At 39.6% G+C, this 22,690-nt stretch overlaps 1 protein-coding gene across 2 annotated transcripts in view; it reads left to right on the forward strand.

Annotated features, from left to right (window-relative positions):
- Positions 1-22,690, forward strand: part of C2H4orf17 (chromosome 2 C4orf17 homolog) — an 86,875-nt gene that overhangs the window by 1,074 nt on the left and 63,111 nt on the right. The window lies entirely within an intron of this gene.

Here is a 22,690-nt window from a genome sequence, read left to right on the forward strand (position 1 = left end):
GTTAACAAAAAGGATATATTTCTCTGAAACGGTCAAGGGAACAACACTATTATCTGTTTCCAACTTTACTTATGCAGATGTAGAGAGTCATACTAGGGCTCCACTATATCCACCCAACAGAGAGGTGAGAATGTTCCTCCGTCTTATTGTGGTCTTATGATCATTGAATAGGCACCATTCTAGAGAATGGCCACTACCCTGTGCTCCCCCTCCCTAACCTATGGAAGAGGGCAGTGCAAAGAAAGGGAGTCTGACTACTTTTCAGAGACTCTCGGTAATATCAAGAGACTCATATATCCCAACCAATTTCCAAGACTCATTGGACTGATGTATTTATAGGATGATGGAGGAGTAGGGTATCAGAAATAATCTAAGTTCTTAATAAATTGGTGGTTTATTTAGGAGACATAAATTTACAGGAAGCTAATGGGCACAATTTATTGAGCACCTACTATGTTTCCAGAACTCTACTGGGAGGTTTCCATACATTATCACATATAATCCTCAGAGCAATCCCACAAGGAACATGCTATTATTATTCCCATTTTACAGATGAGACGAGAAACTCAGAAATTATAGATTCCTAAATGTCCTTTTTAAGCCATAAATGTTGGCTTCAAGAACAGCAAAGTACTCAGGTTGGTGTTAGTAAGAGTTTTGTGGTATAAATATAATAGGCAATTACATAAGCATCAAAGGACAAGAAGTGAGTGGTATGCCTTAAAAAAGAGGAGTACCAGGGATAACTGACTATTCCACATCTTTGCTTCTCTCTCTCTCTCTGTCTCAGTCAGAATACAGCCTGGGCCTAATGCTTCTATCTTTTAACTTAAGTCTGTCTGTCAAGCACTTGGATCGGATGTTGTCTTAGTCCATCTGGGCTGCTACAACAAGAATTTCACTGACTGGATAGTTTAAGCAACAAACATTTATTTGTCATAGTTCTGGAGGCTGAGGAATCCAAGGTTTAGGTGCTTGCAGATTCTGTGTCTGGTGAGTGCCCATTTCCTGTTCATAGATGGCCATCTTTTCACTGTGTCGTCACGTGGTGGAAGGAGCAAGGGCACTCTCTAGGCCTCTTTTATAAGGGTACTAATCTCCCTCCTGAGGGCTTGTCCCTCATGCCATAATCACCTCACAAAGGCCCCACTTCCACATACCACATATTGGGGATTAGATTAGGTTCAAACATGAAATTTGGGGGGACAGAAACATTCGGTCTATATCAGGTGTCCAGCCATGAAATGATCAGTTAAAGAAAGAGGGTTGAGCTTATGCAGCTGAAGAGAGCTACACCATCTCCAGCGGTATCGTGGAGCTGGGAAGTGGCAGTGGCAGAATCCTAAGCCACATGTGTCCCAATTCAGAAACCCACATTCTTTCCATTACTTTATAAAAAGAAAGCAGGGAAGAACAGGTTTTATGTAAGACATTCAGTTTTCTATCCACAAAGTAGGCCCCAGATGTTATAAGTCCTGAGGAAGAACACTTTAGGAAGCAGCTCAAAAATCGTCCAGTCTAAATTCCTTATTTTGTAGACCAACTGACTAGGCAAAGCAATATTCTTAATGTTTATTTAAAAGATACCTGGAAAGGAAAAAGATGTAAGTCTTCTCTTGGAGGCATAAATCATCTTATAGCTTTCAAATATCGTGGGGTTCAGGCAGGGTAAAGAGGGAGGTTAGTAATGGAGAAACATTTAAGCTGCTATGGCAGTGTGTTTAATCTGCCCATAAATCAAGTATTTAGTTAACATTTTACTTTGATGTTGAAGCCTAAGTTGGTGAGAGAGTTAAAGTTATCTTCTTTTTCCCTAAGTTAGAAAATATTTTGGCAACTTTGATCCCTGATCCTGACATAAAGATATTGTATAGAATGTTTAAAATTTTTGTTCATAGATTCCTTGTGAAAGGTGTCGGGACATAATCTCAGAGAAGCATTAAGGCAAAATCATACGGATGTTCCTGGCACTTTTCTGAGTTCCAAATTTCAATAATCTGAATGTTTTCATGAAATACGAATATGAATCAAGATGAAGTACTATGCAAATAATTATTTTTGAGATGATGCAGAAACAAAAACATAATGATTTTAAACTGATGCAAAATTGTATGAAACCCATAATTTCAATAATATAAAAAATATGTACCAGGGAAAGGTGCAATCTACACAATTGAACATAGTCGTTTAACCATGAAGACTCTATGGTGACCTTCTGTAGGACAGTATTACTTTTATTGATCATCACATTATATCACTAATAATGGCCAAATATTATTGAGTGATTACTTTATTAGTGCTTTATTTACATTGTTTAGCTTAACTTTAATTAGGAAGTTATTATTATAAGTCATCCTTTGTAGATAAGAAACTGAGAAGAGATGAAGCAAATAGCTGGAGATTAGATTCTAAGAGGTCTTCTCCAGAGTAAAAGTTCCTAAGAAGGAATGATAGTGATAACACTGGCAGCTAACTATTACGTATTTAGTATTTGCCAGGCACTGCTCTAAATACTTTACATTGACTCAAAATTTTCAAATCAATCCTATGAAGTACTATTATATTACTTTTTATAGGTGAGGAAACCGAGGCTCAGAAGCCAGGTTCCCAGTGAATATGGGACAGACTCAGGAGTCTTACAGGTTAGCCCCAAAGTCTGCATTCTTATCTGTTTACTGCTCTCGTCCCAGGGCTTAGTGAAAGTAGCAAAGAATGAATCAACAAAGAGAAAGTACAAAGGCAAAGCTAAAATACACATGATAAATCCAAAATAACTCCAACATTCCAGCCTGGATGAGTGGGAGAAGGTGGTTTTATTGACTACTAGGGGTGGTTAATTTGAGCAAAATTTTAGATAGCTTTGAAATATTTTGAGTGGAATGTCCTGGTTGGGAAATATGGGAAAGTAATCGGCGTGACTCCATATAGATCTGAGAGCATAAAGACAGAGTTGAGAGAATTTCTGGTTTGTAAATGGGCACGCAAGAAGCTTGGAAGGCACCACATCATCCTAACAACAAGTAGAACTCTGGACAAACTGAGGAATCAGTGACTCTTTTTTGATCCAGAAGAGAAGTGAGGTCTCAGGGCAGACTGCTGTCCCCAAATTGGTGGAACCAACAGGCAACTGCAGAGATTCACAATTTACTGGAGCCCCCACCCCAGGAACCAACATCAGGTACGAAAAGCTGAACTGTGATGAGTTGCTGGAGGCTCAAGGTAAAAACTGAGAGAGCTAGACAACTCCAGGGGGACCCAGTCATAAGGAGACCCCCACACTTTTGTGAATTTTACCTCTTGGATCTCAACCAGTTTCTCAGAATTATTGTTGAAGAAAAATTCCCTCTGCTTCCTGCAGGAGGAGGAGAGGAGAAACCACTTTGAAATGTACCAGCATATTTTGTTTTCTAAAGACCTTCCCTCAGGAGAAGCTATTTAACCAAAGCCTACACTTCTGGGTTTTTTTTTTTTTTTTTTTTTTTTTTTTTTTTTTTTACCAGAGCCTAAGTTACCCAGGGAAAGGGAAATAGCGAGCTTCAGCCCCCTCTAGCCTTCCATGTGGGACAAGGGAATTACCCAATTCCAGCCCCCTCTAGCCATCCTGTCCCACCTAAGGGTGTGAGAGGGGAACTTAGAAGCACTTACGAGGTTCACTATCCAGGGGCCACAGTCTCACTGAAAGGTTGAGAGCTGCTCATAGAACCATAGAATCCTTCCCCTCACGCCACATCTCACTGCCACATTACTAAAACCCTCTTTTTGACATTTCCTTTCACCCAATACATCATGTCCAGATATCGAGAAAAAATTACAAGGCATACTAAAAGAGACAGAGTGAGCTTTAGAACTGGACTCAGATATGGCAGAGATGTTGGAATTATTGAAGTGGGAATTTAAAACTACTCTGTTTAAGATGCTAAGAGGATGATGGACAATGGATAAGGCAGACAGCATGCAAGAGCAGATGTCAATGTAAGCAGAGAGATGCCCTGTCCCCTCGCAATTAGAGCGAAGCAGGGAAGAGTGTGGCTTGGTATTAAAGTAAATAGGTATAAATGCTTTGCTGTTGATATTGACCTATTGTCACACACAGTTTATTACCCTTTTATAGTTGGCTCTATGATCCTGGGGCTATGACTTTCCAAACTCAGTTCCCTGTAGTCCCCTGACATGCAGCTTCCCTAAAGTTTCCGTCACTGAGAGTCACTAGAGAGATGTGAACACGGGAGGAGTGGGAGGGGACTTTCTTTCTAGTTTCCATTAGTGTCACTGTGTGTCACACTGTTGGCTCCATCCTCCAGCTGCTCTAGGCTCTCTGGGTTCTAGCCTTGCTTCAGACCTCAGTGGTGGCAGCAGCAGCTGGGCCCGGCTCCCGTGGCAGAAGTGTTAAGTTTGTCTTCTGAGCAGCCATTGGGCTGTACCCTCTCCTCAGAGGTCTAAGTGTCAGTCCTGTAGCCCCCTTTTGCTCAGGTGTCTATTCTGACAACCTTGCCACTTTAAAAGAAAAATTCTTCCAGCCCTCCTGGGGCTTAATGTTAATGTCTCAGGGACCTCAACATGCCCTTTGTGACCTTTCAGCCTTCCAACAACTCTGTAACCAAAAATTTTTTTGTGTGTGTGCATTAAATCCACTTTATTTGAAATACAGAGTTTTCTGTTTTCCTAACTGGATGCAGTGATATAGCTCTTGGCACCAGGAGTGGTCCCAGAAGCAGATCCTTAAGTAAACAAGTGTTCAGGCAGATTGAGTTGATGTTTTTTTAATGGTCATAATTTGCTGAGACGGAAAGGACTGGGATGAGCATGTTAAGGGGTTTGAGAAGAAAGACAAAGGTCCGGAATCATCAAAAACCAAAGGAGGAGCCACTAGAGACAACTAACAGGGCCCAGTTGCCCTTTTCCATGTTAGATTTATATAGGCCTGTTCTGCAGAGTTTTGCACACCCTTCATGTGCCTTCAAGTAGAAGTTTTTCAGAGTACTTCCAAGGTGTTCACAATCTAGTACCTTTTGAATTCTTAGATGATACAGTCATTCAAAATGTAATGCTCAGCTGCATATCCCTGTTTGCACACTGCTGTGAACTGGGTTTTACAATTTTCATTCCTTTTGTATTTTATGGATTCTAGACTGTAACCCACTCTTTTATTGTCATGTTTCCAGTTTTTCATTTTTCATGTTCATTTTACCTAAATGATACATGCATATACACATGCAAAATTTTTTTCTACGAAACCTCTTAAGAAAAACAGCAGCATTTGCTTTCCCACTTCTTCCTACATTTGCTTCTCCCTAGAAGCCACTGCTGTCAACTTCCAAAACTTACTATGTTGTGTTTTATCTCTCCATCTCTAAGTAACATGCATGTATTCCTGACTTGGCTTTTCCTTGGGCATGTCTGTTGACTTCCCATTTTGAAGGAGAAGAATTTGGGGCAGTCATTACCACACAAAAAAATCACCTCTCCCTTGTTGCCAAAATAGTAATAAATATTAGAGTAATTTGTATTATTATAACTATGTAAGTGCTACTTACAGATGAGCCATGTAGTTTGTAATGCTTTTTTTTATCTTTACCTGAACAATTTTGTTTTTCCCTAGGATTAAATACTGGCTTTTAAAAACCTAGCTTGGTTTTGTCTTTATACTTAACAACTAATTCAATGCCCAAATCATCACTAGTTGTCTAATTCCCCACTTAAGACATACAGATGCATCAAGTATCCCATCAATTTTGTCTTGTAGAGAAATCTCTCCTTGAGGCTTGGACTTGCTCCAGAATGACCTGGGTGTGCTCTGCATCTGGGGCAATCTGTTGTGTTGCTTTTTTGTAACTGCTGTAGCAAATTACAGAAGTTCCCCCTTACCTGAGCAGGAATATGTTTCAAGACCCTCAGTGAATGCTTGAAACCTCAGCTAGTACTGAACCCTATATATACTGGTTTTTCCTATGCTAGCAGGTGGGTAGCCTATACAATGTGGATGTGCTAGACAAAGGGATGATTCACATCCTGGGCAGGATGGAGGGGAACGGCATGAGATTTTTATCCTGCTGCTTAGAAGGGCACTCCATTGAAAACTTGTGAATTCTGAACTGTTTATTTCTGGACTTTTCCATGTAATAGTTTTGGACCACAGTGGACTGTGGGTGACTGAAACTGCAGATAAGAGGGGGGCGACTGTACCACAAACTGAGTGGCTTAAAGCAACAGAGGTTTGTTTTCTCTCAGTTCTGGAGGCCAAAAGTCTTTATCACTGGGCTGAAATCAAGGTGTCAGCCTGGCTGCTCTCCCACGGAGACTGGAGGAGAGAATCTGTTCCTTGCCCTTTCCAGCTTCTGGTGGCCACCACATTCCTTGGCTTGTGGCTGTATCCCTCCAGCCCCTCCTTCCTCCTCCTTCTTCATATTGTCTTCAGAAGCTTGTAGGATATTCTCTTAATCCCTAGTAATCTGAAATTTTACAGTGCTCTGTTCTGGGTGGGTGTACTTCTAGCCATTTTACTGACACTCAGTAGCTTTTAAAAAATATGAAGATTAACTTTCTTCAGTTCTAGAAAATTTACTAGTTTTTAAAATTAATGCTCTTCCTTTCCTGCCCCTTTCACTCTGCCTTGTCTGTTCTTTCATTCTAGAATTCCTACTACTCAGATGTTGAACGTCTTGATTTGACACTCTGATCCCCCCCCCCACTTTCTCCTTTTTTCCATCTCTCTGTGTTTTCTCTCCCTCCAGTTTTAAATCCCCCCTTAAAATGAAGGCACAGGTGGCATAGTCAGGGTTTGCAGAGCACAGCACAACCTTCCTAGGGGTTGGGAAATATTTACAATCCTAGCGCTAGTACTTTATCTTCAGTTCCAGGGTTGGGGAAGGAGCTGGGTTGGAACAGAGCCTTAGTAATGCCGTGCAGTAGTGTACCAGCTCGGAGTGCCCTCCTGGCTCCTAGCTGTTAAAAATATGATTTCTAAGATCAAGAACTTCTACATCTGCTCATCTCCCCCAAACCCTTACCCTGTGAATTTATACATCTTATATTCATAGGGGGCCTGATTTTTGCTTACCATGCTCATTAGTCCCATGAGAGATTGTGAATGATATTTATATGATGATCAATAAGTTCATGGTTCACTTAAGACCTGTGCTACAGCTTGAACAGTTATAGCTGGGTAATGAAAGATCTTAGTTTGCCACAGGCAGTTACTGTTGTCCCAGCATTAATTATTGATAGCTCACCTTTGACTTTCATAAGTGTACCTAGCTACTTATGCCTGCGTGTGAACTAGAACTGAGGGCACCTGGACACACCAGATAAAACCTAGATTTACTCAGCTGCAAAAGGCTTCCTTGAAATAAAGAATACTTCAGAGTTTCAAGAATCAGAAGTTCATGTTAATTATTTAACCAATAGCTCTGGTGGTGGTGGTGACATATCTCAGTGATATTATTATAATTAAAAGAGTAATGCAGAATAATATTTAACTATTTTTTACTACTTTATGTGTCATGTAAGCTAGTCTAGGATTAGAAAGAACAAAGACCAATGTAACTTTAGATGGACTCAAGAAAACCACTCTCAAAAGCTATATTAGAATGAATCAAAGTCTATATTCAATAACTACATAATATTTAATTTTCTTAGGAAATGATTACCACAAAACCTCAGTAAAGTGTTTACTGAAAGATTTCAAAATGGTGATTGTATTGAAATAGGTCATGTGTTATTTGTATAAAACTTGCAATAACCTGGAAGTGGGCCATCATATGAGAATAGATAAAATTATTGAAAGGAGAATAAATAAAAAAAAAAATAGTTATACTGTAGCTTTATCAAATTGGCTTTTGAATTTAAGATTAATTCAATGAGATTAATGGTCATATACATGGACTTGACTTTTTTTTTCTTTTTGGACTTACAATCCAGAAAACATTCTCTGTGCGGCTGGCACAAACATCACACAAAACCAGAACTTGTTTATTAGCTTAAACTGCATGCTAAATGGAAATTAAAAAAAAACTCCTGGTTCACACAGCTGTGTGAAAGATTGTTCAGGTAAGCTATTTAACACAGTAATATCTGTCAACAAATATGAAGAAATCTTCTTAAAAAAAAGTGAATCAGAAAAAACAAACAAACAAACAAAAACTAACCAAGCTCTTTCTTATGTAAGCATTATATTTCTGGTCTACCACTCACCCGGAAATCCAGGAATTGCAGTAATCTTGGTGGTATCCAGTTACCTTAGGGTAGATCACTGTAATCTCAAAACAATTAATATTTGTTCACTGTAATGTCAAAAATAAATATCCTCCTAGGATGCCTTGTCTGGGATCTGAGTTGCAGGGACAGGAAGCAAAGAATGCTGAAAAATAACTTAAGGAATAAATATTTTTCCAGAGTCTAAATTCAGGCCTTGGGAAAGTAGGCACTAAAAGAAAGCTAGAGTGAAGTTTACTCCTCTATCTATAAAAGAGAATTCAAAAGGAACCCCACTTCTGCTCCAAAGCTCAAATAAGAATAAATAGAAAAGGTTTAGGGGAGTCACGAGCTATTTGTGTGACACACAGAAACTTCCTTCCTTACAGGGCTATTCTAAGGCACACAATACTCAAGCTATTGATTATTTCCAAGTCTGAGGGGTTCTGGGGCTTCTTGAGCAGTTTTTATTTATTTATTTTAACATTAACTTTACTGATGTCAACGTTATATACAAAAAAATGCACCCATTTAAGTGTGCACATCGTTGAGTCTTGCCCAATTAATATACCTTTAAATCTACTCTAAATCTACCACCACAAACAAAATATGGAACATTTTTGTTTCCCTAAAAGTTACCTCACAGCCCTTTGCAGTCAGTCCACTTACACACGGCCAGTGCCTGGCAACCACTGGTCTGCTTTCTCTTGGTTTAGATTGCTTTGCCTATTCTGTAATTTCATATAAATAAAATCAAGCCAAGACAAGCTCTCATGTGTTTAGTGTCTTTCTTCAGCATCATGTTTTTGAGATGTAAAATGTTGTGCATATCAGTAGTCTGTACCTTTTCATTGTTATAGAGCAGCTTATTGCACGGATTTACTGTATTTGTTTATCCATTCACCAAGGGATAGACATTTCAGTTGCATTTTTGGCTAGTCTGAAAATAGACACCCTAAACACCTGTGGACAAATCTTTTCACTTCTTTCAGATAAATATCTAAGAGTGGAATTGCTGGGCATATGGTGGGTGGACATTGAACTTTATAAAAAAATAGCCGCACGGTTTTCCAAAGTAGTACCACTTTACATTCCTACTAACAGTGTATGTGAATTCCAGTTGTTCCACATCCTCAGAAACACTTGATACTGATAGTCTTTTAGGTTTTAGTCTACCTAGTGGGTGCAGTGCTGTTTCCACATGCTTTAGTTTTCACTTACTTCATGACTAATTTTTTGGGCATCTTGTTCTTATTGGCCATTTGCATTTTTTGTGAACTGTTTAAATCCTTTCCCTATTTTTATTGGGCTGTCTTTGTACTATTTAGTTGTAAGAGTTCTTTATACATTCTAGATACAAGTACTTTGTTAGATAAATGTGTTGAGAATATTTTCTCCCATTCTGTGGCTTGCATTTCCATTTCCTTAAATGGTGTTATTATATGAGAATAATTTTTAAAACTTTGATGAGGTTTTATTTATCAATTTGCTCTTTTATGAATAGTACTTTTTATGTTCTAAAAAGTATTTGCATAAGCCAATAAGCAAAGATTTTTTCCTATGTACTCTTCTAGAAATTATATAGTTTTAGCTTACACATTTAGGTCTATGATCCAATTCAAGTAAATTTTTGTGTATGGTGGGAGGTAAGTGTTGAGGATCATTTGTTTTTAAATGAATAGCTACTTGTTCTAGCACCATTTGTTGAAAGTCTCTCCTTTTCTTCATTACATTATCTTGACATCTCTGTCGACTGAAATAAAATGCGCAGCCTAAAAGTTGAGAATTATGTTTTAATCAGTGTGTTTTCTTAAGACTCAAGCCCAGGACTCAGCATCTCAGATGGCTCTAAGAGTCTGTTCCAAAGTGGCAAGGTAGAAGCCAGGATATATGAATTTTTTTCAACAAAGACCAGGTGGTCAGAACATCAAAAGATTACTGTTAATTAAGGAAAACTAGATGTCTCAACTTAAGGTATTTAGCAGTTTTCTATGTATGGGGAGACGTAAAGATCTGGACTCATTGAAATTATTCCTTTGATATATACCTAGCTATCTAGGACCAGAATCCTATTCTTTCACAACCTGAGTTCCCTCAGGGGGCATTGCTAGGGGTGGCTGCAGAGGCCAGGCTGCCTGCTTGTCTGCGTCTTGAGTTCCCTCTGCTCACTATTAGGGGTGGCAGTTAGCGGCTGATGACTTGATGGCCACAGCATTCTTTGTTTACTGATATGGTTGGCAATATTTTTCATTCACAAACATAAGAGGAAGGCATCACCTTTCCTGTGACAAATTCTGTTCAGCCAACTCATTCCTCAATGGGAGACAGATACAAAAATACCAAGATAAACTAGGTGTTCTTTCTCTTTTCAAGGAACTTAAACTCCAGAAGATCACATAGGGAAAAGTTAGACAAACTTTTGAATAGAAGAATAAAAAGGAGTTATCAGATAAGTCAAACCAATTTGATTGGGAAATCTCCAATGCAAATGACTTTTAACCCGGCTTTATATATTTTGACAAGTGGAACAGGAGGGAATATAATCTGAAAAGATTAATGCCTTGCACAGGGAGAAGCAACATAGGGCATGTTTAGATTGGGTGTAGTGTGTGAAGGGACATAGTCCAGGGAGGTAATTATGAAAAAAAATAGGATCTAATTATGTATTACTTCAAACGCCATTTTAAAGAGTTTGCATGAAAGGAGGCTATTGATAGTTCTGAGTATTAAAGCATAAAGATCAAAGTTGTGTTTTAAAAAAATCCCCTAGCCTTGTGTAAGAAGATTGTGAGGTATGTGTACATGGGGTGGAAGGTAGGAGTTCTTCCAGTGGAAATATTCCTTTGAGTAGGAAAATATAAATATTCAAAATCAGAGCAGTGGAATCAAAATGGAATTGAGATTGTTACCACAAACCAGCCTCTGTGCCCCCAAAACTGGATTGAGGCTTGGAGGCAGAGTTTTGGGAGAATCAGAAAAGAACAGCTTTGTTTCTTTGCCAGGCAAAGGGGAGTTACAGCAGGCTGATGCCTTAGAGACTGTGAATCTGTCTTGGGGTTGGGGCTTGAGGTTTTATAGAAAAACTGGATGGAACAGAAAAGGTGGTAACAATCAGGGTGTTTTACAGGGTGCTGCATTCCTCTTAACCTCAATGAATCTTCCTGATATCACGGAGGAACTCTGGAGGGTCGGCCCATTCTTCTGAGATTATTGACCCATTACCTCCTTCCTGGAGCATAGCCTCTGGGTTAAAGCTATTCTTGGTAAAGGATGTATAGAGAAGGGAGAGCATAAGGGAAAAGTTTGGGAGTTGTTTAGCACAAATACAGTAAGGGAAAAAAAGCAAGTTGCAGGATTTCTTAGTCAGAATGAATCAACAAACAGTTTTAGCATCAGGGGAGCCAATTTGTTAGTTTGTCTCCTATTACTTCGAAATGGAAAAGAAGAGACCATGCTCAAACCCCTAGTTATCTGTGTATTGTATTGTTAAGGTACAGGCAGCAGCGCTTTTCTATTTCTGGTTAGTTGGAAGAATGGGTGGCCAGGAAAGGAAACTAGTACTTGTTGAGGATTTACCAGGTGTCAATCACACTTAACAACTGCTGACTTACTGAGTCCGCACAACATCACTCTTAAGTAGCTATGACTCGCTCCATTCTACAGGTAAGGTGGGGCTCAGATAGATGAAGTAACCTTCTAGAAGTCACATTGCTGGAAAAGAAGCAAAGCTGAGAGTCAAGCCTAAATCTGCCTGACCAAAACATTGTTACTATAACGCTGAAAATAATAAAGTTCTCTCCAAAAGGGATTTATTTATTTACTTATTAATTAGCAACAGATTGAGGAGATGGCCAAAAGAACAGGGAGATGCAAGTGTAATTAATTCTAAGTTTACAAGACTTTTCTGTGGGTGTTAGTTTACAGGTAATGTTAATTTTACCCCAATAATCAAATATGGTGTTAGTTTTCTCACCATTGGTAGTATTCAGTAAAGAGATTTTTGTATTTTATATCATTTCTTGTGAAAGAGATGTTGAACCAGCCAAATATTTATATAAGCAAATATTTAACTGTTTATCTTAGCTCAGGCTGCCATAACCAAATACTGTAGATGAGTGACTTAAACAGCAGACACAGTTTCCCACACTTTTGGAGGCTGGGAAATCCAAGACCAAGGTGCTCACCAGTTTGGTTCCTGGTGAGAGCCCTTTTCCTGGCTTGAAGATGGCCACTTTCTCTCTGTGTCCTCACGTGGTAGAGAGAGAAAGTGAGCTCTCTGGTGGCTCTTCTTAAAAGAATACTAATCCTGTCAATCAGGACCCCACTCTTATGACTTCATTTAACCTCAATCACTTCCTTACTCCAAGTACAGTCACTTGGTGGGGGGAGGTTAGAAAATCAACATGAATTGGAGGGACACAATTGAGTCCATAGCAGTTCCTGTAACAAAATTCAAAAAAGTATTTATCTACTCAGCTTATTATTCAGCAAAACAAACAAAACAGCCATGGCTTAAGAGAAAATACACCTAAGAAAAAAACCAAGATAATATTGTTTGTGAGAGTTGCCTGATTACAAAGAGTTCCAATAAGCCAAACATCCAAAGTGAACATGCCCACTATACGATTTCCAGTGAAGTCAGTGCCAGAGACAGATAATGTGCCCTGTTAATGTCAATGAACTACTATGAAGAGGAATATTTGAAGCAGATGATTTTCTCAGAAATGCTTATCCTTAACAGAAATTATGAACACAGCTTAAAGTTTTCTTTATTAATACGACATGAAGTTTGTTGAAAATTAATACAGTATTTATTGTATAAATATTATAAAATACTCATAATAGAATAAAATCCAACAACCCAGAGATAACCATGAATAACATCTAGATGTGTTTCCTTCCAGAATTGTTTGTCCCCATAGTTTTATGTGATCTGTGATCTTCAGTGCTTTTAACATTCATGTCGCAATAGTTGTGAAAATATTTTCATGTTGGCAAATGTCTATCTATGACATTTTAAGTTGCTGGAGAGTATTTTATTATACAGAAATACCATGACTTTTGAGCAGTACATAAGGATTTCCATTTCCCACATTCAAGCCCAAATTGAGAGTTTTCAGTAAAGTCTTTGTTTATTTGATTGGTTTACTTTTCATTTCCTTAAATAATGAGGCTTAATTTTTTATGTACTTATCAACCATTTGGTTTTTTCTCACAGACTGTTAATTCATTTCCTTTGCCTAGTTTTCTTTGAGAGTTTTGTCTTTTTCCTACTAATATGCAAGAAACCACTGCAGAAAATGTGTTAACCATTTATATTTAATTTGAACATTTTCCCCAGTTGTCATTGGCACTTAAAAATTTTCTAGGTCTCTTTTTTTCATCTTTAGCATGTGTCTTCTACTACTACTGGGGTATATACATACAATCCTAGTCTCTCTGGTACTTATTTAGACATATGAATAAAGTAGGAATATGATCAAGTATTCCAATATAAATTATGGAATTATTTCTCCTTTTTCATTGATTAAATGTCAATTTTATTATATGCTAAATTCTTATGCATATTTAGACTTATTAATGGACTTTCTAAATTTGTTCTACTACATGACACTCTATTACAGAAGAAGATAGTTTTATTTTTAATTTCATTTTTTTATTTGTTTGCCACTGGTATATAGAAATATAATTTTATATTGACCCTGCATCAAATATCTTTTTAAGTTTATTTATTTATTATTATTTAATTTGAAGATTCTTTTAGATTTTCTAGATATACATCATCTGAGAATAATGAAAGCTTTATTTCTTCCTTTCCAATTCTTAAACATTTTATGACTTCTTTTTTGTCTCCTTGCATTGGCTAGAGCTTCTCTTTAATATTGACTAGAAGTTGTGTTTATATGACTATTCTTGCCTCATTGTCAATCTCAATAATTGGTTAAGTGTCATGTTCACCGTAGGTTGATATATAGATATACTTCATCAGAATAAGGAAGTTCTTTGTAATTCATAGTTTGTGAAGACTTTTTATTATAATTGGATTTGAGCTTTATCATATGCTTTTCTGCATATCAAGATCATCATATAACTATCTCTTTTCTTTTGTTAATGTGCTAAAATACATTGATTTTCAAATGTTAAACCAATATTGCATTCCTGAATAAATCTACTTAGTCATCATGTATTATTTTTAATATTAGGCTGAATTAATTTTGTTTAGAACATTTGTATCCATTTTTGTAAGCAAGGTTGATCTGTAATTTTCCTTTTTTTCCTGTGATGTGCTTATTAGATTTTGGTATTAAAGATCTGCTGGCTTCATGAGTTGGGAAATGTTTCCTCTTTTTCTGTTCTCTGGAGGAGACATGACTAATCATCAGAAGAATACAAAGCAAAGCCACAAGAGATGTCATTTTATATCCATTAAGATGGCTACGATTTAAAAAAACAACCAAGTGTTGGGGACGTGGAGAATTTGGAACCTTGTGCTCTATTAGTGTAATTGTAATATGACACAACTGCTGTGAAAAACAGTGTAGCAATTCCTCAAAAAATTAAGAATAGGACTACCTTGTGATCCAACAATCTTGCATAGTATCCATTGTACATATATACCACATTTTTTTTTGTCCATTCATCCATCAATGAACATTTGTGTTGCTTCCACCTGTTGGCTATTATGAATAATGCTGCTATGAACATGGGTGTGCAAATATTTCTTTGAGGCCTTGCTTTCAATTCTTTTGGAAATATACCCAGAAGCGAGACTGCTGGATCATATGGTAGTCTTATTTTTAATTTTTTGAGCAATTGCTATACTCACGCAAAGAAGCAGTTCAAATAATAAAAAGGAAGTTTGGGTTGAGGCCCAATTCCATTCCTTGGTCCCGTTATTGCTGAGGTCCAATTGCCTTCCTATCCAGTTCATTGTTTGATTGTTTATCCTTTGGATTCCACGAGTTAACACGTTCTCCGTTTGTCATGGACATCTGTTTTATTTAATCTGGAGCATACCATTATTTCTTTTTTGGAAATGAATCCCCTTCCTTTGGGAACTACCCTTCCTTGACTCCATGTTTTTCCAATGAAGCTGCCTCGGCAAAACGCTGGGAGTGCTAATCACAGCATCACATCCTTCTGGCCAAAGATGGTGGCCCTGGGATGGGCACAGGACCCCAGCCACACTTGTTTGAGCTCTTCTTTGGTGTTTTTAAGCAAAGATCCTTAGAGGGAGAATTTTTCTTTCTTCTGGGACTGCTATGCTGGGATGACTTGAGTCCTGAACTGTCTGTATCCTAATCACCCACACTGCACTGGGAAAATATGCCTGCAGTGGGAGGAAATGACAGCCCCAGATGGAGTGTTGTAAATAGAACTGAGAGTGGGTTTCTCTCACTTGCAACTGGAAAGACCTCACCACCTTAATAGATGCTATAAGACAGTTACTAGTATACTCTTCTTTCATGCATGAGTAAATGGAAGCTAAGAGAGCTTAAGTAAGTGTTCCAAAGGTCAAGCAGTTAGTGGCAGAATGGGAGTTTGAACTTCACACCCACAGTTTCGCATCATACCACCTTGCTTCCCACAACAGGTTCATTCTAGATGAACAAATAGGATGCATAGTACAAATCAGGCTCTGTTCTATGAAGAAATCCTGTTACCACATGACTTGCACTCTAGTGAGGACTTACAGGGAAGAAACAAAATAAGTCAGTTACATAGGAGGTTAGTGATACATGCCGAGAAGAAAAATAAAGCTGGGAAGGAACATAGTTTCCTGGGAGAGGGTATGTATACAGTTTCAAAGAGGGTGGTTAGAGAAGTCCTCCTTTAAATATTCCATTTTCATATAGACCGCGAGGGAGACAGACACGGAATTATCTGAGGAAAGATCATTCCAGGCAAAAGGTCCAGTAGAGATGGGAGTCTGCCCGAGGGTTCGTGAGGGGCCTGTGTGGATGGGGCACAGGGAGTAACAGGAGGAGTAAGGTGGGGGAGGTCAGAGAAGCAATGGGGGCGACACCATGTGAGTGTTGAGGCCATTTTTGAAGATTTCAGCTTTTTTTCTCGTTTAGATAGACATCCACAGGAGGGTTTTGAGCAGAGGCATGACTTAATCTGAGATATTTTTCTGTCTTTTGGTTGAGAATAGACTGCATGTGTGTTGAGGTGGGTGAGAGGGGCAGGCAAGAGTGGTGCACGAAATGAGTCAGGAAACATAAAACCCATGAAAGAGTTGGAGACTGTGACAATTCTGATGCTAAGTTTGTGATGGGAACTCAGAGAAAGGAGAGACCAGCGTTAGCTGGACTCTTCAGAGAGAAGCACCTGGAGGGGCTATGAGGAAACAGTGAACTCTGGCTCTGCAGAGAGAAGAGGGAGGAGGCAGAGGAGTCAGGAGAGGTGAAGGGAGCACAAGTAATATTTTGAAAGGTTGTGATCATCTCTACCACACACGGGGTGCCTCTCTGTGGCACTTGGCAAGCAAAATCTCTGATAGCCCCGCAAAACTATTATTACCACCATGTCATAGATGAGGGAATTCAAATTCAGTAAGTTTGAATAGTTATTGAAAAAAATAGAAAACATAGGGACCTTTTCATTTCCTTTGTAGGTTGAAAATCATTACAATGCTTCATGCTCTAATTTTTCAAACCTATAATAAATCCTGTAAGTTCAAAATCTTTAATATTCTGCTCTTTCTAAATGTGGTTTTCATTTGTGACAGGGCAGAGTGTTTGCTAGGTCTCCAAAGTCCATGCTGGGATGTTTTGCCGTCTTTGCACCCTGTTTGGCCTGGTTAGAGTCAAGAAGTCATTGATGGAATTTGGTTGTTTACTCTGTAGAGGAGGAGGCTTGGGATAGAGTGGGGAAGACGATGTGCAGCCATCTTCAACCACCTGAAGAAAGATCAGACCTGTTTTCTAGGGCCCTGGGGCAGGGCCAGGGCACAACGAGGAGTTAGTAAGAGGCAGGTCAACCTGACTTGATGAACAACTTCTCCGGGCTGGCTGTCAAGCAGTAGAGCACACTCTGGACAGACTTAGAGCTGTCCTAGAAGAGATTACACAACCTCTAGCATTACACAACCCTTTGGCAGATCACAGTGGGGTTATAAAACCTTTTGGCAGATCACAGTGGGGAAAAATCCAGCACCAGATGGGAAGGGTGTCCCAGACAATTTCTAAAACTCTTTCAAATTGGAGGTTCGAATCTCTTGGCTATTGGTGGACACATCCTGTTTCCTGACCTTTTCACTGCAAGCCCCAAAGAACAGTTCCTTCTGTTCTAAAGCTTAATCGTGAGAAGACACACCTGCTGTTGAAAAGCAGGGTGCTGTACTGAAAGGAGCTGAAACCACACTTAGGAGAGATCATGGGTTCCTAGCTTTGTTCCTGTCTTTGAACCAACCAGCCATGCAACTTTACTCTCTACCCTCCTCACCTGTAAAGTAAGGGGTTTGAATTGGAAGAAATTTAAGGCCATTTCTAGCTCTCATAGTCTATAATTCTATCATTTTTAAACAGTATCTGCCTTTTGCTCACCACATATTTCCAGTGCAGTTTTCTTTCCCATAAAAATCTGTGCGTTTTAGTTTTGCTGGGTTTGGTTTATTTTCAGATTGAATTTGGAAACTCTCTGAGCCTTGGTGTATGAAAGTTGGATAGTTCAACATTTTGCATGTAAAAGATGCCATAGTGGATGCTCAGGGCTAGGGGCATGTGACTTGGGAGTGTCAAGGGCTATAATAATGAGAGGATAACAGTGACAAAGAGATGTTTGCCCTAACATAAATTGAGTTCACAAAGAGAGTTTTCATGTGTAAACCAATAGTGAGGACGGCCTCAATGAAAGTGAAAAACATTCACATCAACATCATTGATTTCACATTTCCCTCTCCTCACACAGCACCTGTGGAGGCTTTAATTAAGGTCAAAGGATGTGTAAGAGAATGATTTCACCACCTACTGACTCAACCTGAAGTTGAACCTGTGCTCCCACTGGGGCTGCACTATTATTGGAGAGGCTATGAAATCCACAGGGTAGGTGAGGAGACAAGAAGGAAGATTTGTCCATCCCAAAGTCTCCCTTCTCTCAGCCTCCCCACGATGTCTCTGCCTTCTCCTTTATCTAACCATAAGTCACATCCACTGATGCAACTGATGTCTGATTACCTGCCTCATTTTGCTGCATCCCACCATTCGCCCAGCAAGGAGATGGGGCACAGAGTTACACCCATTTTACAGACAGCAAACTTCCTTAAGGAAGACGACCACTCAGATCTTTCCCTTTTACTTCTTGGAACCTCCAAATATGTCTACTGCCCTTTCCTGCCCACCTCTCATGTTCTGTGTGCACAGAAGCCTCAGAGGTGCTAATGGCAGAGCTCAGCTCTGAGCTGATAGGATTTCAGATAGAGAGACTGCATTCGGGACCATCACCTATGAAAGGATCCTAGGAGGTTGTAGGCAAGTCCTGAGGGCTTGTACTGGCAGGTGAGATGGGAGCTGTACTGAGCTGGAGCAGCAGCCTCCCACTCTCGTCTTCTCAGGCCTTTCATCAGGGACCCTCCAACATCCCAAGTGAGGGGGTACTGGGTGGCCCCAGGGGCCTGGCAGCTGCTGGCTGGGTATTAGGAGGTCTCCTACTATGAATTTCTGTGCTTTGGAGCATTCTAAATCCTTCCAAAAGGAGATACCCTACCAAAGCTAAAGGCTTTGTCCTCTTGGTGTATATTCTCATGGCCACGTAGGTTAAGACATGTGGGATGGAACTAGGAATACTTCACAGGTAGAACTGGGGAAGGGACTCTTTGAAATATTTACTCACCCAAAAGGGCCTCTTTAGGGCTGAGTGCTCCTAAGCATGGGAATATACAAGACAGTTATGTGACATTTAGAACTGGACCCAACATGACTATCTGTGTAGTACCTGGACATCTGGCAGGCAGGGATGGGAAGAAATAAGCCAGAGTGGCCAATGTATTGCATCAGGACTTACCCACTAAAGGTAGAAAGACTCATTTCACTTTAGTTCATTGGAGACCGAGAGTGCCAGGTTCTCCTACCTTTTCCTGCCTCAGCCCCCAGGGCTGCATTGATCAGCCCTCACCCCATTCACATGATGATGAAGAAATACTATGATGCCCCAGGTGGCCGTCTCCCTCTCTCTCCCCATTGCTTGTATGGGGCATCAAAGTCAGAAGCATCCAAAAGCTCAAAGGCCAATGGAAAGACCTGGCACAGAGTTGCGTGCATGTCTCCTGATGTCCCTGTGTTCTCAGACGGCATTGCCTTCCCCACTCCCAACTTTCCCAATCCCAAGAAACTCCTCTTTACTTAGCTGAACCCATGTCTCCAGCCAGGAGAAGGCCAAATCTTTTGCTATACACAAGTCTATACCAAAAAAGAGGCCAATTTAGATTTTTATCACAGTCCCTTTATGCTGTGTGGTAAGCAGCTGAAGCCAAAAAGGACCGGAGGCACCCGTGTCCACAGACAATGAGCAGGTATCACTCTTCCACCATGACTAGGGCAAGGGGACCCCTCTGGGTCTCCTGAGACGGCGCCATGTCAATCAAGACCATTGTAGTTACTCCTCCAACACTTCTTTCCCTATTCCTGAACTTTCACATGACTCCTGTGAAAGGAAAGCTGCCCACACAGTTTCTTGAATCCCACATCCTGCCTCGGGAGTACCCAGTCAAGAGGGAAGGCCCTTCCTTCTGCTGGCCTTTCTCTGGCTGCAGGCTTTGATCCTCACTTTGAAAATGCTTGTTAAAACTGAACAAAATTCATCCTGATGATTTCTACTATGTTTCTCAACTTTGAGTAAATGAAAGGTGAGCTAATTATACACAGGATTAACCATTAAAAGTTCATTGTTAATGATGACAATAATTATGTCCTTGATTCTCCCTGAAACTGGATCATGGATGCAAAGTTCAAGAGAGAAACCAGCCAAAAAAAAAAAAGGAAAAGAAAGAAGCGAAAGAAAAAAAAAAAGAGAGAAACCAGCCTGTGTGAGCTCTGAAACAGACTGCAAACTCGCTAGGGTCCCTCGCCTCAGGCCTGTAATAGCTGTGTAGTATGATAGCTGCATGTGGTCTTTATATCTTCCAGGATCTGAAAAATGGCTTATGTAAAAGAATTGTCCTGAGACTGATGCTAAAAGTAGTGCCATAAAAATACATAGAATTCCAACCATGGTTCTCAAAGAGCAAGATTTTATTCCTATTTTATAGGGAAAGAAACTGTTATAGAAGACAGATCCAGCCACACAACAAATGGTGGAGGGTGATTAGAGAAACTGTGGCATCAGGTGCCTTGTTTAGAGACCCAAGTGTGTTTCATAGATTAGTGGGTTAACATGGTAGAGAAATGTATCTTTTTATTTTGCTTCTTCAAGACAGAAATCTCCTTTTAAACAGTGCATTATTCTATAGCTCTATAGAAAAAATAAATAAATTCATATATAAGTGCATAACACATTCATATTATAAAAGGGGAGGATGGTGGTCACAAAGTCATTTGCAAATTTCATGTTGGCTTTAATTCCTCCACAGAATACCAGTTTATCAAATTTTAAGACTTACTCCATTGGTTCTTGATCTTAGAGGGTCCTGAAGCTTTGAGAAGGGAGGAACGGGGGCAAAGAGCTAATCTGGTTATTAAACGAGCATGTTTCTTTTCTTGATAAGACTGCACCGTCTTATTAAGAAGCCAAATTGCTTTTCTTTTGGTTGGGCTATATAAAGTCTGTGTAATAACCTTAGATATCTTATGCTGATCAGAAGCTGCATGACAATGTGTGGTTATAATTAATAATAATTGCTTTAAAATTATGAATGCTAGACAAACTGTCTCAAAACCTAAAGTCTATGAGGGAGATACAATGAAAGGAGAATGAATTGTGAATCATTAAAGAAACACTAGTGTTGGGAGGTTGGGATGATCTGATAGATGGTCAGGTCGACCAGTCTTTGGCTGGTCAATAATTCCACCAGCAATTCTCAGTCCCTCGTGGATTAACCTAGGTTGTCTCTAAATACTTCCAAGGCAGTCATTTATTTACTAAAACTTTGTTGGGACCTACATGACAAGTACTGGGAAGAAGAGAGGAGTGAGGCCTATTACTGTGCTTGTGATGCTCTGCCTGACCTTCAGACTGTTCTCTATCCTGCTCTGTGCCCTCAGGAGGCTGATCCCCACAGCAGGAACAACAGGCCTCCCTGGCCTCTGGATTCTGGCTGGGTCAGGTCACAAGCAGAAGAGCAGGGGCAGGAGGAGAGAGCAATTGGGGTGTTTATCTCCTGTCTTCCTCATTCCTGCCCTGGCTTGGCAGAGACTGTTTCCTCTGCTTATGGCCACTGCTCCTTCAGGCAGACCATCTGCTATGGCTCCAGCTCCTGCTGGATTCTGGCGACTCTTTCCTGCCCTTGGGCCTGGAAGTGATGACAGTTTCCCCTGTAATAAGAACTCATCACCCCTTGTTGGACTGACTCACCTTCTCTACCCCTCTGAAAAAAACCCCTCTTAAACGTTCTTCAATTAAACTCTAATTTGATTATCTCCCGCTTCTGCTAGGATCCTGACTGATAGAGGTCCTGCTCTCGAGTTGTTCACCAGACAAGTCAATAAGCAGTGACTCTTCAGTATGAACATGACTGTGATGAAATGAAATTCTAGTTTCTGGCTTACTCGGTTAGAAGTTCACCAACATATGGAACAAACAGAAGAACAGAAAATGAAAATTATAGCAACTGCTATTGTAAACTCTTAGAGATCACTGAACTAAGCCATTATTTCAACCTATCTTTATTTATTTAGAACCTGTTATAAGTGAGGACTTGTGTGGGGAGGGAAGGAATTGAAGAACAAAAGATGGGAAAATGGGACCAACTCAGTGGGATTAAAAACTGATATATATAAATAAAGTATAAAAGAAAGACTAAGAGACAGAATAAGGATATAAGCACTTTCCCCAGTAACTTTCCTCAGTTACTGAAATTATTTGTAAGCTAGCAAATTGATTATGTGCTGACTAACAACAGATCATATTCTGTACATTTTCTCTCATTCCTGGAGCAATCCCTAGGTTGGGCATGATAAATGTGGGAGACTGCTTTGTGCAAATTGCACAGCTGATCCAGCATTTCATTTTGGTGTCTTAATCAAGCACAAAATTTTCAGCTGTTGCTTCATTTTCCTCAACTCTACTGGAAGAGAGAAATGAAGAAGGCAGCTGGAAAATTGTCCCAAGGCACGTGCAAAAGGGAGCAGCAATTTCTGGTTTCCCCTCCTATTTTAACTATGAATGTGCTCATAGCTCTTCAGCCCAGGTAGATGCTTCCAAGCCTCTTCCTAAATCCTGCAGAGAATACCAGTCCTCATTGAATCAAGAAACTTTCATTTATGCATTTATTTAAAAAACACTGTTGTACATCTATTCTTTTTTTTTAAAATTGATTTTAATTGAAGTACAGTTGATTTACAAT

Source organism: Camelus ferus, chromosome 2 (assembly GCF_009834535.1).
Source record: "Camelus ferus isolate YT-003-E chromosome 2, BCGSAC_Cfer_1.0, whole genome shotgun sequence".
Taxonomy (NCBI): Eukaryota; Metazoa; Chordata; class Mammalia; order Artiodactyla; family Camelidae; genus Camelus; species Camelus ferus.